The sequence below is a fragment of the Anabrus simplex genome, chromosome 1, assembly GCF_040414725.1.
Source record: "Anabrus simplex isolate iqAnaSimp1 chromosome 1, ASM4041472v1, whole genome shotgun sequence".
NCBI lineage: Eukaryota > Metazoa > Arthropoda > Insecta > Orthoptera > Tettigoniidae > Anabrus > Anabrus simplex.
The window spans coordinates 1,156,302,344-1,156,321,291 of record NC_090265.1 but is presented as its reverse complement, the minus strand read 5'-3'; the positions used below and the strand labels follow the sequence as shown (position 1 = coordinate 1,156,321,291).

Genomic DNA, 18,948 nt, shown 5'->3' with positions numbered 1-18,948 from the left:
GAAGGCTGTATCAGCAGTATGCCAAGTTTGAATGAGGCCATGTAATAGGGCTATGAGAAAGTGGATATTCATGATACTGCAGAAAGACTTAGCAGAGATGTACCCAGAGTGCATCGGTGTTGGCAACAACTGTCACAGAAAGGTACTGTCTCAAGAAGACTGGGCTTCAGTTGCACAAGGGCCACTATGGAGAGGGAAGACCCGCATGGCTGTGGTGGATTGTACTGCGTCTGCAGCAGCCATTAGAGTTTCAATTGGCACTAATGACACAGCGAACTGTAACAAATTGATTACTTGAGGGACAGCTCCAAGCCAGACATATTGTAGTGTTCATGCCACTAACTCAACACTGCAATCTGTGACTTCAGTGGTGTCAAGCTAGAGCTCATTGGAGGGCAGAGTGGAGATCTGTTGTGCTCTCAGATGAGAGCCGTTTCTGTCTTGGTGCCAGTGATGGCCATAGGTTGGTAAGGAGGTGGCCAGGCGAGTGCTTGGAACTAAGCTGTCTGCGGCGTCAACACACTGGACCTATACCACGGGTTATGGTCTGGGGAGAGATTTCCTTTGCTAGCAGGAGCACTTCTCATTATCCCAAGAACCTTGACAGTGGATTTTTACATCAGACTGGTGATTAAACCAGTTGTGCTACAATTCATTTGCAATATTCAAGAGGGTGTTTTCCAACATGATAATGTCTATCCTCATACAGCTGCTGTCACCCAACATGTTGTACAGTGTTGACTAGTTGCCTTGGCCTGTGAGATCACCAGACCTTTCACTCATTGGGCATGTATGGGACATTATGGGACAACAAATCCAGAGTCATCCAATACCAGCATTAACCGTTGCTGATTTGATTAACCAAGGGCAGCAGGAATCACACTCGACCCTACAAAATGACACACGGCACCTCCAATGCATGCACGCTTGCTTGCTTGCTTGCATTCAATATCTTGGTAACAACAATGGTTATTAATGTACCACCAGGGTCACAAGTCTTCTCACGCATAGTTAAACCTGTAACCTGGAAACTTTAATAAAATAAATATGTTACCTAGACAATTGCTTAGCCTAAATTGCATTCCTCTAATGTCTTCTTGGTGTTCAGATTTCATTTTCCACCAGTGTATGTGCATAACGAGTTTCTGTCAATGGCTTTCAAGGGCTGATGACAAAGAAGAATTTTAGGAATATTAACAAGTATATATGAATGAATGAAATCCACAGCCTGTTTCCAGTCATTCGACCGGGTCACGAATGGAATGAATGGAGCCCCCATCTAGCGGCGAGGATAGGAATTGTGCTGGCTGCCGAAGCCTGTCGCACTCCTCTGGGGCAATGATTAATGAATGACAGATGAAATTAACAAGTATATAATAGGTATATAATTGCCTTGAAAGCAGTGAAGAACTTAACACATTCAAGATGAAAGAATATGAAAGATCAAGACTCCCATGACCTTAGATATCTCAACACCATACAGGTCAGAAGAGGAGTGATTACTTGGGAAGCCAAGGAAGGTCATAAAGGACATATAAAAGGAGCAGCCTAGGACTAGTAAGTGGAATAAATGCAAGCTATTTAGAGCACTATGGTTGTCATACACCTCTTAAGTGTAATTTTCGGAGGAGAAGGCCTATTTAATCGAATATTACAGATGCTAATATAACAGTATAAAGTTAGTTGTAGGGACTATAATATATAGTAAGGTGATGGGCCGACAGGGTGACAAACGCACAACTGGTAGTGTTTGAACACTTAAGACAAAGATTTACCTGACACAGTCAAGCTAGTTTTACAGTTTACAAACTGTTACACATACTAATACAGCCTCACCAGTTTAAGTAGTTCACACTATACAGCTTCCAATTACGCAACATAAAATGTCTGTCACAAGAAGTCACTGCACTTGTTTGTTAGTTGTACACTCCAACATTCTTTTTCGATGCCACTCGCCGGTCTTCGTCAGACTCCCACACTAACACAACACAACACCCAGGGGACTCTCATACTGCACACAGACTCGAGACCCGACTTCATGATAGATCTTACTCTACAATGGAACTGTCAAACAATGGAACTCCACGACAGTCCAGAAGTCCTCATTACTGACCACCTGTCCAGCTTGTATAGGCTAGCTAGCAACTCAAGATTATTCCGGAAAGGGGCTGCGTCCAGAACAGTCTCAGGCTGAACCCTCTAGAGGTGTCTAGTGCGACGTCTGAGGAAGGGCCGGCACCCTCACTTCTGACTTGTGCTCCTTAGTGGTGGACCATGTGAGCAGTAAGCAGAGCCAATGGTTTAGCTGTGACATCAGTTGCTCACGGGCAGGGTCAAACAACCTCATCTCCTGTCACTCTTAAAAATACAATGGTGATCATCTCACGACTATACACACCTTATATATAGAAAACAAGCACTAAGAGAAACGAAAAGTAACGTTGAAGGTTTTCAGTGTGTCGAACACCAATTATAATACCCATAAGACTATAACATATCTGTAAAAAAAAAGCACATTATTAACAAAGTTCTGCAGGAAAAATTCCAGCACCTTGGTATCTCTAAACAGCATTAAAGTAGTTAGTGAGACATAAAACTAACATCATTACAAAATTCTTTGTTTACTAGTGTGTTTTCAAGTGTGTTATAGTGCTATAATAGTGTCTGACACACAAAAAAACATTAAAGCTACATTAACTGAGTATTAATAATGTATTCCATATTTGAAAAAATACTATTCTGTATAGTAGAAATAATAATAATAATAATAATAATAATAATAATAATAATAATAATAATAACAACAACAACAGTAAGAATACATCATCATGGTACAAATACTTCCATAAATTCCAAGAAAAAACTTACAAAGTTATGTTATCATCTTAGCTTGTTGAAATATTAATCACTTTTTATCGAACTGCTTTCTAAATTACAGTTCCAAATTTGTGAGATATCTTGAACAATTGACTTTAGACTGTTTGCATAAACTGCTGGATAGAACATCATTTATATAGAAACTAGCTGCTGTATCCGCCGTTGATGTGAAAATCACTTAACATGTGTATATTTAAGCCTTTGTCGACCATTTATTGATCATTCTATGCAGAACAAAATTAAATCAGATTACAACAAAAACAGTCTATATGAAACGTATGTTATGGTACCCAGTATTTATGGTGGCTGCAGTAGTTAGCTTGTGATATCTTTCTTCTAAGTACATAGAAATATATCTGTCTGATGACCACAAAACACTTCTTAAAAATGTCCCCTATAAGTATTTAATGTCTTTCAGAAATGTGTCCACTGTTTTTGTGGAAATTTGGCCCCAAATATAATGTAGTAATATTATAAATGGAGATATCAGCACATTTGGTTCTCCTTGTGTTCAAACCTTAATCTCTGCCCTCTTACCCTTTTACACGGATCACAAAATTACAATATGTAAACCAAGTATCAGATTAATATTAAAAAAGTAGAAACAGATTTACAAAGTCTTTAAAATGTTGGCTGCATGATCTCTATAACAACTCTTCATACAACTAGTTATCAGTTCTTGGACTTGCATTTTCACACAGCTGCCTCTGATATTTTCCTTATTTTTCACTGAATTGGAAAATGGAAGTGAACAAAAATGTTTGTAAATAAGGTTCTAAATAAATTTAGTCATGAGCAACTTTCAGTAAAACCAACCATAAGAGTGATACTGTTACACCACGTCCCTAGAAGTCAGAAATTTAAAAAATCATATTAAGATGCCAAGGCTGCAATCCCAGAATATTAAACTGCTTTAATAAACTGGCAGAAAATGAAATCTCAACACCACGAAGACATGAGAGGAGTGCAATTTAGGCTAAGCAACTGTCTATGTAACATATTTATATTTAAGTTTCCAGGTCATAGGTTCAAGTATGCACGAGGAAACAACTGACATGGTGATACATTAATAACTACTGTAGTCGCCAGGATTTTGAAAAGGCAAACATGCATGCATTTTGCCGTACAGGTACCGTGCGTCATTTTGTGGGATGATGATAATGCTTGCTGTTTAACCCGCGGTTACTCGCATGGTGAGTGCGGCACTCATCTCCATAGTATATTGCATGTTGTTGGAATATTACAACACCTCTACTTTTAAAACTCCATATACCTTTCAAACAGATTGTTAGGAAGGGGAGGTGCCAGTTATTTCCATTATCTTAGAAAGCAGAGACCCTCAATCCATTATTAGGCACGACAGTGCACAATTGGTGACCGGTGCGCTCAGTAGCGGTAACAGTGCTACTCGATTTCGCACATTGTAATAAGTCACGGTTTGTCTTATGCTTTGTTTAATGTGAAATTTTTATATTGTGACTGCTGTTAGTGAATTTACACAAGTTATAATGGCATCCACTGATTAGATAATTTCGTGGTTGGGTGAAATGTTGGAGGAAGTGGACTTGAACACCAAAAGTGATGGTAATGAAACAGGTAAGGTTTATGAACATGATCCTAACTCTGAAACAGTGTGTGTGCAAGTTCTAGGAAGAAGAGGTACTTCTGTTGATTGAAGGCTGTATTCCATTTGTTTCAGGAAAGGATGGAATTACCAAGTGCAGCCTCCATGCTCCCACTACAGATGTATGAACCCAGAAACTGTATTTCAGGAAAGATGCTGAAAGGAACAGAAGTGATGACTGACTGTGTAAAATGTTTGTTTCCTGTTATTATGCCAGATTATATGTTTGCATTATTTAGTTCATACTGATAGTGTCTGGCCAGTTAATCTGCTATGGTACTGGAGTAAACCATACAGCCAGTAACACCACGCCGAGTGTTGGGCGGCGGTAAATAGCCTGACCCACTATAAGGATCAACGGCAAAGGGGGCAGGAGTCCTTATAGGAGGGAAATGGGCCCTTAGTGGAGAAAATGCCACTGAAAACTTATAAAAACTGTAGCGTCTGTACTCCAGACGAGCGGCTACAAAAGGCGTCTGTTCTCTATGTTATGAGTGGCCTACAAGTTTTGGCTGGCAGTAGCTCTAAAATGCCTTTGGGAGTGGCAAACCCATTGTAATAAAAGCCTATATGATGACAAGTGTACTGAAACCTCGGAAAATGCTAGGACGTTCCCCACAAGCGACGTGCAAAATGCTAGGGCGTTCCCCACAAGCAACGTGCAGTTCTTGTGATGCTGGGAGAAATGTCAGAAATGGGCGACCAGCAACCAAATACATCAAGATAGCGACCATCAATGTAGTGACACTAACAGGAAAAGTGGAAGAAATTGTAGATTTTATGGTTGACAAAGATATAGCATTGCTGGGAATCAGTGAGACCAAATGGAAAGGAAAAGGTGAGAGGAAACTAAAGAAAGGATACACCTTATACTATAGTGGAGGAAGAGAAGCCAAAAATGCTGTAGGTCTCATAATTAAAAAAGACCTAAAGGAATACCTAGAATTGGTGGAAAACATAAATGACAGGTTGATTAAGGTCAGACTGAGAATTGAAACTGGTGTTACAGATATAATTCAAGGGTATGCTCCACAAACAGGAAATACAGATACAAATCTAGAGGAATACCTTGAATATCTGGAAGGCCATATACAGGACAAACAAGTTGTGATCATAGGAGACATGAATGCCCAAGTAGGTCAGGAAAGAAAAAGAGATGAGATTATAGGTCTATTTGGATATGGGAAGAGAAACAAGGCTGGAGATATTTTGGTAGACTTTTGTAGAAGAAATGAGCTGATCATTGGTAGCACATGGTTTCGAAAGAAAAACGGTCGGAAGATAACAAGATATAGTTGGGATAACAAAATCAAAACTCTGGTAGATTACATTTTGGTCGAGAAAGGTAACAGGAAAATATTGGTAGATGTAACAGCCCTCCCAAATGAATCTTTTGAAGGAGATCACAAGAGTTGATAGCTAAGTTAAAGATGGGAAAGATACAAAAATGACTGAGATTAGGCAGAGAAAACTAAGGGTGTGGAAACTGCAGGAGAAGGAAATAAACGAGTTCCAGACACACATTAAAACAAGTATACCTAAGGAAGACATCGGTAGGATTGAAGAAGAATGGGCACACTTTGCAACAGTCATGGTGGAGAACCCTACGAAATGTTAAGAATTTCACCTTATTTTCTTGACATGGCATAAGCCCAAAAGCCTATACAGTATCATGTCTATAAGTACAGGCCATGAAAGCATTAATGGCAACATTTCTTGTTTCATTTTAAGTGTGTTCTCCATTTTGTCACTGATATGTTTCTGGAAAGAATCCCATTCCAGAGGAAGCAAGTTCAGTGGTGCTGAGAGATGTGCGAAGTACATTTTCTCATTAAGATATTTATTTCTCTCATACATAAATTTAATTTCTCTTTTTAACCATATTTTATTGACTTTCATTTGCGTAAACTTATGATGATGATTAGAATATATAGTTTTTCTTTGGGCACTTTTAAGAAAACTGGGTGTTAAATTATTTTTTAAGGTATTCCTTCAAAAACACTAAAATCTTTAAGTTGAGGTAGGTGTTAGCTTCTTTGCTTGCCTGGTTGGCATTTGGATTACATAAAATCAGCTTCATGGTCCGTATCGCCACTTGAGCAGATTCACAACTACGTATTTTGTATTTTCCACCTTGTTGATACATTAGTTGCTTAAGGCAACTTATTGGTTAAAAGTGGTACATAATTCGTATATTATTAACATCTTCAGCCACTTTCACACCAACCACTATCAGGAACAACGCGTTACACCCTGAGGCACAGAAAAGATCAGCATATTATATTTACGTTAACAGAGCGTTTAGTATACCATTATCCAAATCTGAAAGGAATAAAGAACTATTGTTTATCTGACAACAAACCCTCTTGAATGGTTTCAACAATAACATGGATAAAATAATTAATAAATTTTCAGAGAAGCAACAATCTAAATTAGCAATCAAACCTAGTAAAACTGAGAAATACATCAAATTTACATATAATAATCGAAACCTACACGTAATAAATTTATTTAAGAGAAAAAATTTCAAAATCACATTTCCCACCAACTTAACAACATGAAACACAGTATTTTCAACCGTGATACAGTGAATCTCTCTAAAAAGATAAATTTTTTGATTTGGGAATATATAAACTTCCATGCTTTGCGTGCAAGAATACATACATAGGACAGTCTGGCCGCAATTTTAAAGTAAGATATTTAGAACATGTGAATGCTGAAAAACATAGAAGATTCTCAGTTATGGAAACACACATGACTACCACAGGTCATAAATTTACCAACATAGAACAAGATCTCACCATCATAAAAATTTAAAAATAAAAAGGCAGCTTAATGAACACATATGAAGATCTATACATTCATCTAGACCAACTTGTAAAGAAAAATGATAACCTTAATGAGGCTACAGAATATAAGAACCCGTTATATGATCAAATTCTGGTGTATTTGAATATGCTGGAAAAAGATCACAAAAAAAGAATTGTTGAATTGGAATCTCTCCACCTCCAGATAGCCCTATGACGTGTTCCTCCTCCTTTGAAGCAGAAGGTAACAAGGAAGTTAATGACACACCAATATCTCCCGCTCCTCCACCTCCTCAAGTACGTGAACAAGAAAGAACGCATCGCTACTACACCAGATACAAGACCGTAAAAAAAAAGGCAGGAGATACTGTTCCAGAGGAAAGCAGGTTTAAAAAGAATTGACAACCAGGAATTTGTGATGTATGATGTATAATTTTTAATTTATAAATTGGCTTTTTTTTAATGAACCTTTTAAGAAAAGAATATTCATCAGAACATATTCTCTATGGACTATTGTACAAGTGTTTCCTTGACAACTGCTTTCAATTGTAGAAAGAATTTATTTTCCCTTGAGTATTTTGTTTTTAAAGTTATCATTTAATCTTCTTACGCTAATTTTAAGGACACTTCCTCTCAAAACATTGATACTTTGTCAATATATGAATTTTTAATCTAAACAGCGTTATGTGGCTGAAGACTTTAATAATATACTAAATATGTACCACTTTTAACCAATAAGTTGCCTTAAGCAACTAATGTATCGACAAGGTGGAAAATAAAAAATACTTAGCTGTAAATCTGTTAAAGTGCGATACAGACCATGAAGCTGATTTTACGTAATCTTGATACGGGGTCGGGGATGAAATGAGACTAATTCATATTGCATGTTTTACGGCCGCATGCCCTTTCTGTTGCCAACCTCAGTTGAGAAGCTAATGAAGATCAAATGAATGACGGTGAATGAAACTGGGTAAGGAGATGGAAGGAATTAGTTGTGGCCTATGAATAGAAACTGACCCAGCATTTGCCTGGAAGTGTAAATGGGAAACCAAAGAAAACCATTCTCAGGAGAGCCAACAGTGGGGTTCGAACCCACATGTCTCCCGAATGCAGAGCTTGGCTCCATAGCCGTAGAGCGTCAACACACGCGGCCACTCAACTCACTCGTGTGCCCAACCTAAACAAATAACTATTTTAAATTGACATATTAAAAATACCTCCAACTTTATATGGACATATTATGGCCTTTAAACATAAAGGTGAGCGCTATGCTAACTAGCGAGTAATGGCGCACGTTAAGACCTAGCGAGTAATGCCAGGTTAAAGGGGCCTGACATATGGGTCATCAGCCCCTAATGGTACGAGACCAAAACTAAATGTAATGATAATTAAAATTTTAAAATTTATCCACTGACTGGAATTTAAAAAAAATGCTGAAGAAAAAATTATAAATTCAGAATAATCAATGGATCTAATTTGCAATGCATTATTTTTGCATAAAAATGATTTTAAAAAGTATTATAATGTAACAAAATGAAATAAGGAGTTGTCTTTGAAGTGAAATCATATATTTCATTCAAATTAAAAGTTTAAAACACACATTAAAAATACACAAAGACAGATGAAAACAGGGTCAATAAAATAAGACCTAGTTGACAATAAAATAAAAACCAAACACAAACAGAAAATTAACTTTTAAACATGATAAAAGAGAGACAATCCCTCATAAAATGGATGACTGCTGACTGCTAGTCATCTTGCAGAATGAGGGAAATCGCACTCGGAAGTTTTAGACGACTGTGCAGATCGGCCAGGTCTGCGCACTCCGCAAGGACGTATACTGTGGTCAGATGACTGCCGCAAATACACATTGGGGGAAGGGGGGCGGCTTCTCCCTTCAGTAAGTGGGAATGCACTGCTATACCACGGTCAATCCAAAGACTATATAATACCACTGCCACTGCTTCTCTCAGAGAAACCCAAAGGGAAGTTTTCCATGCCTTTGTAGTTCCTGTAATTGTTCTCAACTCATCTGAAAGAGGAGAGGCCTGCCACTTCAACTCCCAATGGGACATCACCAAATGTCTCAGTTGAGAACAAATATCACAGGCTGGAACCTTTTAAGGCAACGGGGGCAATGTGACCACCTCCTTGGCAGTCCTATCAGCTAACGTGTTTCCCAATACATCCATGTGGCTTAGGAGACACAAAAACATGACTCTGGTGCTAGTACTCGAACACCTGATCGGTCAAATCAGCAACGGTTAATGCTGGTATTGGATTACGTTGGATTTGTCGTCCCATAATGTCCCATACATGGTCAATGAGCGAAAGGTCCGGTGATCTCGCAGGCCAAGCCAACTTCCATATTTAGAAATGAAATTATATTTAGAAATAGAAATAAGGGCAATCGCCAAATTTAACGGTTACAACAGATTATTTGTAGAACAGATAATCAATAAATTCAGACACCGGCCTAAGACTACTCTCACAAAAGAAACTACCATTTCATTTACTTTTACATTCAATGACGATGTCCATCAAATCAGCAATCTCTTTCGAAAACATAACGTCAAAATTTTCATCAGAACTAATGATAGGACTTCAGAAATTATACACAATTCAGTATCTGTCAATACCTCTAACAGATATTCTAAATCCGGAATCTATAGATTCAAGTTTATTGATTGCAGCGCCTCTTAAGTGGGACAAACAGGATGCAGCTTCACAACCGGATAACAAATTCCACAAGGTTTTGTAGTAGCAGTCAAAGGGACTTTCAAATATTATGAAAGAAACAATTCAACTCCTCAAGATTTTGGATTGACGTCCGTTTTGACTAAAACCCTCATAAATACAAACTACTACCAACGGAAAATCTGATCGTCAAAATAAGACTAGTTCGACGAAACTATCTAATTGAACATTTTACTGTTCAAAACTAATAAATTATAGTAGCGAGCCTCAAAATAAAAACCTGAAGCTGAATTCCAACATATCCAAGATTTTAATCTTCAGACACCAATAAGTTTTAACAATAATTACGACTCAAATTTTAACAAAGAAGTCAAATTACAATTGTTTTTAATAAACTAGAACTCTGAGTAAACAATTTTAGCCAAATTTTCAACATTTGAAGATACTGTGTTTTGGATGTCTATGTCTTTAGAATTAACGGTTATTCCAATTTTAGTATAGTCATTTATATTGTTAAACTATTAATGTGTTCATAAATTCCTATGTTTATATATTTTATTATTTTATTTTTAGAATTATAATTAAGCACAAATTTGTCAAACCAAATCAAATATGACAGGTCAACCTTGAGATGATTATATAGGCTGAGGATGCTTGAAATTCAAGCGAAACATGTCCCTATAAAATAGTGTTGTAGCATTATGATCTAACAACATAAAACCAATTGTATTGAAAAGGTGGACTAAAAAATCACAATATTGTAAGCATATATTCAGAGCACGTCAACGCAATAAGATATAACAAGTTTTCTCCTATAGACCAACACATTCATTACTCTAATCATAAGTTCACTGACATAGAACATGATTTTGAGATACTTCAAATAGCAAACAAAGGGCCAATCATGAACATTGTCAAAAAATTGTTTCATTCATTGCAATCAATATTTCAACACTAACTATAATTTAAATGAAATTTCCAAGAAATCTAATATTCTTTTTTATCTCTTAATTAAATGGTTAAAAAATATTAGACCACCTAAAAACGATTCGATCTTTCAAACCATACGCAATATATATCATCATTTACCCCCACTACCACATCCTTCCGCCCCACCTTAGCCTCCCTGACAGTTGCTCTACCTCTACCCCTTCCCTCTCCTCCCCACTGCCTCACCCCTTAACCTCGTGATTGCATCCATCAGTCCAGCTCCGTCCGCCGATCGAACAGGCTGCTCAAGGCGAGTTCGTTTCTATTCGTTTCTCGTCATTTCTAGACATTTCTTTTTAGTCTTTCCTTCCTACATTTTGCCTAATTCGGCTTTTAATTTCCACTGCAGGTTCCAAAACCCCATACTGAAGTGAGAATTAATTCTTTGAGTCTAACCAAGTTCATCACATGCACGTTTATATTTTTCGGAACCAAACGACAGATCAAAGAACTAAAGACATATACAAGCTGGACACACCATCTGTATACAACAATGGAGTAGTCATTTTAAAAGGATTTCATACTGAAGTGCAATATCATCATGAACCATATTGTACTTAATATTCATCTATACAGGCATTACAGTGTGTTTTAAAGTAGTTTTAAAGTCTTAATGTTTTAAAGTTGTATTGTGTTTGCCCGATTTGACTCGTTGGCTGATGATGGCACAAGTTTAGTGCCGAAACTAGTACCTCATGTGAACGACATGTGATTAATTCACATTAATAAATGTCTTTGTATTGAATAGGAGGACCCCTATTAACTTCAATTATTGCCAAGCCAACTGGTTGACACTCTACAGAGCACGTTGGGTGACAGCAGCACTATGAGAACGAACATGATCCTGTTGGAAAACACTCCCTTGGATACTGCAAATGAATGGCAGCACAACTCGTTCAGTCACCAGTCTGACGTACAAATCCACTGTCAAGGTTCATGGGATAATGACAAGAGTGCTCCTGCTGTCAAAGGAAATCACTCCCCAGACCATAAACCCTAGTGTAGGTCCAGTGTGTTGACGCTGCAGACAGCTTAGTTCCAAGCGCTCATCTTGCCTCCTCCTTACCAACCTACGGCCATGACTGGCACCAAGACAGAAACGGCTCTCATCTGAGAACACAACAGATATCCACTCCACCCTCCAATTAGCCCTGGCTCGACACCACCGAAGATGCATATGTCAGTGATTCGGAGTTAGTGGCATGTATGCTATAGGACGGAGCTGTCCATCAAGTAATCGATTCGTTACAGTTCACTGTGTCACACTGGTAAAATAATATAATTATTCCTTTAACCCTCCCAGTGCCGGGCGTATTTGTTAGGTACTAGCCAAGAGTGCCACCCACTTTTCGTCCCATTTGCAAATCTCTAGAAAAAAATTCATCACTCTTTCAATTTACACCCATTTTCAGTGAAACTTTTTTCTATTATATAAAATGAAAAAGAAGCAATAGAACACAGAACAACTAAATTTAAACAAGCACAAAGACTTACCTGGCCAACGTTAAAAAAAAAAAAAATCTCTTTCGATAAACGCTAAGCTGAAACACTATAATTCCATAGTTAAACCAGAGGCAACGTATGCTAGTGAAACTTTATTCAAATTAAATGTACTGTAAAATCTACAACAGACAAATTACAGAAAACTGATAGAAGAATTCTTAGAACAATTATTAATAAAAAATACCAAGTTGATGGACAGTGGAGATTGTTGCCTAACAATTGTCTATCGTGAAAGTGAATCAATAATATCTACAATGCGTAAAAGAAGAATTTCCTTTTCCTATCACATATCAAAATTACCAGACACCAGGATATTGAAACAACTATTTGATTACTTTTTGAAAAATAAAATCAATAATAATTGGTTCAAAGAATTTCAGGATGATTTGGAAGAATTGGGTATAACTCAGCAACAAATCAAAGACAGAAAAGAAGAGGATTTTGAAGAACAAAAGCATAATCTCAAACTAAAAACAGTTATACGGAAACAATATACTATATCGGACACACAAAAAGCTTCCAGGTCGGAGAGGATGAGAAAGTTCTGGGAGAAGAAAAAGAAGAAATTAACTCAAATGTATTGATTTAAGTGCTCCAATGTGGGCGTAAAATATGTAAATAAAAATATAAAAGGAAAGTTCCTTTGAATTAATAGCACTTTGTACCCAAAATTATAGTTAAAATTAAAATAAATCACAAATTTAAAACATAATTAATGAAAATCCACGTTATAAGGCAAATATGTAGGTCTAAAAATCAGTATGACACACTGATTGTATGTCTTGTAGCATCTCTTGACTGTCGTTTTGGATAAAATTATGTTATTTGGAGTGATGATATGTCTTAAAAATAAAAATATATGCTACAGGTTCAGCATCATGAGGAGGGGCATGTCTCGGTCCGGGTAACTCGAGGAAAAGGTGAGGTGGTTGGTATGGTAAATCGCTATCACGGGTAACTTCACTGAATAATGGCAATGTGTGATATTGTTAATACCAATATTACCATAGAAATCTTTTTTACTTTAAGAATTATCCCTAACCTCGGCACTGGCGGTGTTCTACTTACAAAATCGTTTTCAGAATCACTCTCACAGACTATAACCTCACTAGAAGTGTTTTCAACACTATTATGAAGTCTAGTTTACTTTCTGACTTGATATAATCATCATCTTTCCCTAAACTATGTATGTAATCAGCTAGACCATCATTGTTTGTAAATACGTTGTCCTGTAAATCCACCATCACAGTTGACATGCTCAACATGTGCGGACATGGCCTTCATATTTTTAATGTTCGTCACACGAAAACAAATAATTTGATGCGGCTCTTAGTGGAAAATTTGGAGACTACACACCTTCCTTGATAAGAATATCCTGATATGTGCTACCATCTAACGGAAAAGGAAGAAAGACTGTTTCTAAACGAGTCTGCAGGAGGGATGAAATATCATTCCTGGCACTTTCAGCGAGTTCACGGAGGAATGAAAAGTCACCCTTTGGCGCTCAAAGAGTTAAATGAAGTATTATATATTTTCCACCATTTGGTACTTTACTGCTGCCGTTCAGACGGTAAAAGGCCAGACGGAATGACACTTGTGCCATGGAAAAAAAGGTAAATCTCTCTTATGGGATTTTACCTGTGCCGACACATTCGCCCAGTCCAATTTTCTCCATTCATCATTGAGTCCTAGAGGTGCACCCGCGAATAGGGAAAATGCTAAAAGAAGAAAATACAGCAATTTGTTGGACAAATTCCTCTTCATGCCAGTATCCACTGAATCGAGTGGTACCTGGGGTAATGAGGGCCTCAATTTTATCAAAGAGGTTGGCCAACGGATTGCTCGAATATCTGGTGATGCACAATCAACTGCTTATCTTATTCAGCGCATCAGCATATCTCGAATGCATGGTAATTTCACATCCATTCTTGGGACATTACCACCTGGTAAAGAGCTGGATGAAGTTTTTCTTTAATGCATGACATTTTATTTTATAATAAAGAAAGAAAAAGATAAGATCCAACTTTTCAATACTGTATATTACATGAAAATTTCTACATTTCTGTTAAATCATCACGTTTATGAACTTTTGGTACCGGTTTCGACAAAGCTATATGTCATCATCAGCCTAGGACAAATTACACAAAGACAATAAAATACATTGATCACGACTCTTATAGTAATACAGTGAAACCTCGATTCTCTGTTTTTCGAGGGACCATGAAAATAAAACGTATAACACGGGAAAACGGAAAATCCGGGAATGAATGAAAACCAACAATTTGGCTAAACATCATAAAAATGAAATATGTATAATTATAATCATACAAAAACTCCTAAACCAAACCAAACTACAGCCTCAATGGGCCTTTGCCTGCCAAGCGACCACTGCTCAGCCTGAAGGCCTGCAAATTACGAGGTGATGCATGGTCAGTGCGATGAATCCTCTCGGCCGATGTTCCTGGCTCTCTAGATCAGGGTCGCCATCTCACCATTAGATAGCTCCAAAATTAAAGGTATTCACGTAGGCTGAGTAGACCTGGAACCAGACTTACATCCAGGTAAAATTGCCTGACCTGGGCCCTCTGGATGAGAGGCAGGCATGTTAGACCGCGAAACCACATTAATTACCGATACGCGAGTTCAAAATCACGATACTTTATATTCAATTTTACAGGGGAATCTTCATCAGTTTCCCGTGAAAACTTCTTTCAGTTCAGCAACTTTGATTAGGATAGCCAAACTCTTCGAAAAGTCTAATAACGCCAAGCCAAACGACAATCGACCACAAGTAATTTTTAATTCTCTCATCTAATAAATTAAAGCACAGTAGATACAAAAGCACCCAACATGATGGCGAAATCCCTTCATTTCTTCATCTTTCATTGTAATTTGGTCTCCGGTATACTGTTCGTATTCAGTTTCTGGGAATCTGGTACCGTGTAAATTAGGCCTACATCGACATTTAAAGGTTATGTTGAACACGAAAACAAGGTTTTGAATGTAAGTATCGATTCTTAAAAGTTCTCGAATGCATTATATTCAATTCTGTTCATCACAAATCCAATCAAATTGGAAAGATAAAAAAAAATAACATCAAAACTTCAGAAATTACGGTTATTCGTAACCTTGAGCTCGCTGCACGTCAGTACGAGTTGAAAATGATACCAACCATTTAAATTTAACGTGCGCAAATAAAACGACTACGGTTTTTGGTATTTTAACACAAAAATGTAACATTCCCAGGCTTACATTAGGACCTAAACACTAATAAGCAATCCCAAGACGTCCCGTGGCTTTCTTTTTTAATGTAAGGTGCAACATCTGTTCTGGTCTCGCTAACATAATCATGTACGATAATATCAAAAATACGGAATTTTTGTTAAGAAGGAGCAGTTTCGATTCCTGCGCTGAAAGCCCAGTTACTCTACAGTGCCCTGAGCAAAGTGCCAAAAACCTGTTCGGCAGTATGATAAAAAAAAAAATGTAAAAATATAAACATCTAACCCTGGACATAATATGGACGTTTTATAAGTGCGAATTTTTGACAAAACTCGTTCCGTCTTCAAGCAGAGCTGTCGAAATGCACTGTCTCTCCTTACAATTGTTGTGGCCACACTCTACTTTATGATTTTCTGAGATTCTCTAAACAATACCACCCGAATGCGGTGCTAAGATGGTCCACTGCCGATCGCTTTTCCAGTACCGGTACAGTACTTGCTCTAATAATGACGGGGCGTTAACGCCAAGATCCATAAGTATGCTATAGCCGTCCTTTCGTGAGATACAGTTTATTAAAAAACAATTGATCGAGGATTTAGCGTTGATGGGACTGGAATTCCTGGACAGTTGATCCGGGAAATCATTTCTTCGAGGAACAGATAATGCAGACTTTTACAACGTGATTTAATTACGATGCTCGCGGGAACACGTAATTTGAACACATATTCCGGGAAAACGTATTTTCCGGGAACGGATAATCGAGGTTCCACTGTATCACAATAGTGATTTAGGAAATATACGTGTTAAAACTAAGATAATATTTACATATATAAGCTGATAGTCATTAGTATAACATTGGTCATATTTTATAAGGTGTATACCTTAGTATTTATAATTAAAAAGAATGACCTGTTAAAAGAAGATTCGGTTTTTATACTATATGTTAGTAGTAAAATATAATTATCAGCTTTTGATCTATCGTATTTTCATCTGTTGAACAGTCTGGTTCATTTTTAAAGAGGCTTTATAGCCATGTTTGACATGTTAAAAGAAGTAAACAAACACTTAGTCATAAGTTGTTCCACATGAGTATATACACAATAGAATGTAAAGAATATTCTAATAGGGCTTCAACTTGGACCTAACAGATGAAGAATTTTAGTACAAAGTCCAATGTAATCAAAATAGATGAAATAAGTTTACATATCACTGCAGATTGATATTGACAAGCAGTGTTCATTGGAACTATGCACTGGCCAGTGTCTTGGTAGGTGTGCTAGGTACCAAATGATGGCCAGCCTAGCACACGGGGGCGAAACGCTGGCAACCAGGAATGAGTTAGCTGCAAAATTTATAATGTCCAATAACGGACCATATATATTGGTGTTATAAATGTACTCGTTCAGAACAAATATTTCAGATTCCCTATGGGAATCAACATCTATATCACAAAGTGTACAGCACGTATTTAAAGCAAACTTGCTTTGCAAGGTCATAATGGCACTACTAGCACAACTCGTCATCGACTAATGCACATATCTGAACAGGTGTCATCTTTCAGATGTGCTAATGTGGCTCCTGAATTTCATTAATCTAGCACAACTTCTTGGTGTTGGGATTTCATTTTCCGCCGGAGTACTTCTGATATGTTATGCTGAACAAAGACCTACCTATGTCATTGTATCTCATAGAATATATGGGGGTATACGTTGCTTCACATCCATAGGTTTAACCACCACACTGCCCTACACGTGTCCCCCGGGTGGTGCTAAGAAAGCAACAGTGATGAGATGAGATCGAACTGTCGGAAACAACCTCTTGGTCAAAGAGTGAACGTGAAGGAGATGTGTGGTCCTTATCAGGACCCTCAAGTTCGTAGAATTGGAGCATCGCTGCGCATCTGACAACTGAACATCGAAGGGATTAGTCGAGCAAAATGTATCTTTCCAGGATTACACTGAAATATGCAGTTGATGTCATCGTGCTTCAAGAAACACACACAGCAGACGAACTACATTCAATGTTCTCTCCAGAAATTTTCATCACATGGGTGGCAGAAATGAGTAGCTGGGCGGGGAATACGACGTAAAAAAAAATGAATACGATAAAATTTCAGTTTATTCCTGTGCCACACCTCATAATTCCATATCTTGCTTTTGTATTTTACAGATATCACATTCTTTATGATATTGTAGGTAGTCTGTTATGGCTGCTTAGTATTCTCTATGCCAGACTTGACGTGTAGTTCATCCTGATTAGACAAATAGCACCTTACGTAACACAGAATTGCTATAGCATTTCTTTCTACCTTACCTTCGATTCGAGTTATCTCTGGTCGTCTGACAATAAGTTTGGAGAAAAGATGGAGACGACCTGCGAGATGACTTTCGTCTTGTACAAATGGTACTATAAAAGATTTAAACGTTATTTTAAATTGCTCTCTATGTTTAGAGTCGTGAATATGACTATTTCAATTTCGAGGTATTTATCCTACTTATCCTTTCTTGGTTTGCCATAGTTATGCTAGTTTGTTTACTGAGAGATCCCCTGTTTAATGAACTATGCTTTATAATTTTGCTACAGACTTATTTCTCTGTCCTTCCTTTCTTTTCATGTCTGCTTATGTGTACTCATTCCTGCAATAGAGCGAAAGGTGGCACCAATCAGATTATTTTGTGTGTGTGTGTGTGTGTGTGAGAGAGAGAGATAAGTTTGCCCGTTTTGATTTTAGACCTTTTAATTCTCTGTATCTTCGATGTTTTGGCTTGAGCTTATTTTTTGCGTTGTGGTTGAACGCTGATATCGTACGATTCATGTTCGCCTAGATGTGCGATATGAATACATGTTATGCGGCGTACAAGTTGTTTACGGTAGGTGTTTAGACTGGGTGAGCCAGGCCTCTTTGCGGTGACCCAGGTTTTTGATCTGTGCTTTCAGGTCAAGCTCATGAACCGTTGACTGAATCACGTCATGCTGTTACAATTTTTGTTGTAACGTATCTTGCTGTTATACTTTTTATATTTTTATACCCTCTGCTTTGCATGTTTGGTCTCTGAGTGTGTGTGGGTGTGATGATGTTGCTTGTTGTTTAAAGGGGCCTAACATCTCTACAGGTCGACGCTCTGAACAAATAGCATTTATAAAAATAAAAAGTTTAAAAAAAATAAAAACATCAAAAATCATCAAAATTACGGCCTTGCAACTTATGTCAGGATTTATATAACAAAT

General features: G+C 37.5%; 1 protein-coding gene across 1 annotated transcript in view; it reads right to left on the bottom strand.

Moving 5' to 3' along the window:
- Positions 1-18,948, bottom strand: part of Vps11 (vacuolar protein sorting 11) — a 214,854-nt gene that overhangs the window by 120,496 nt on the left and 75,410 nt on the right. The window lies entirely within an intron of this gene.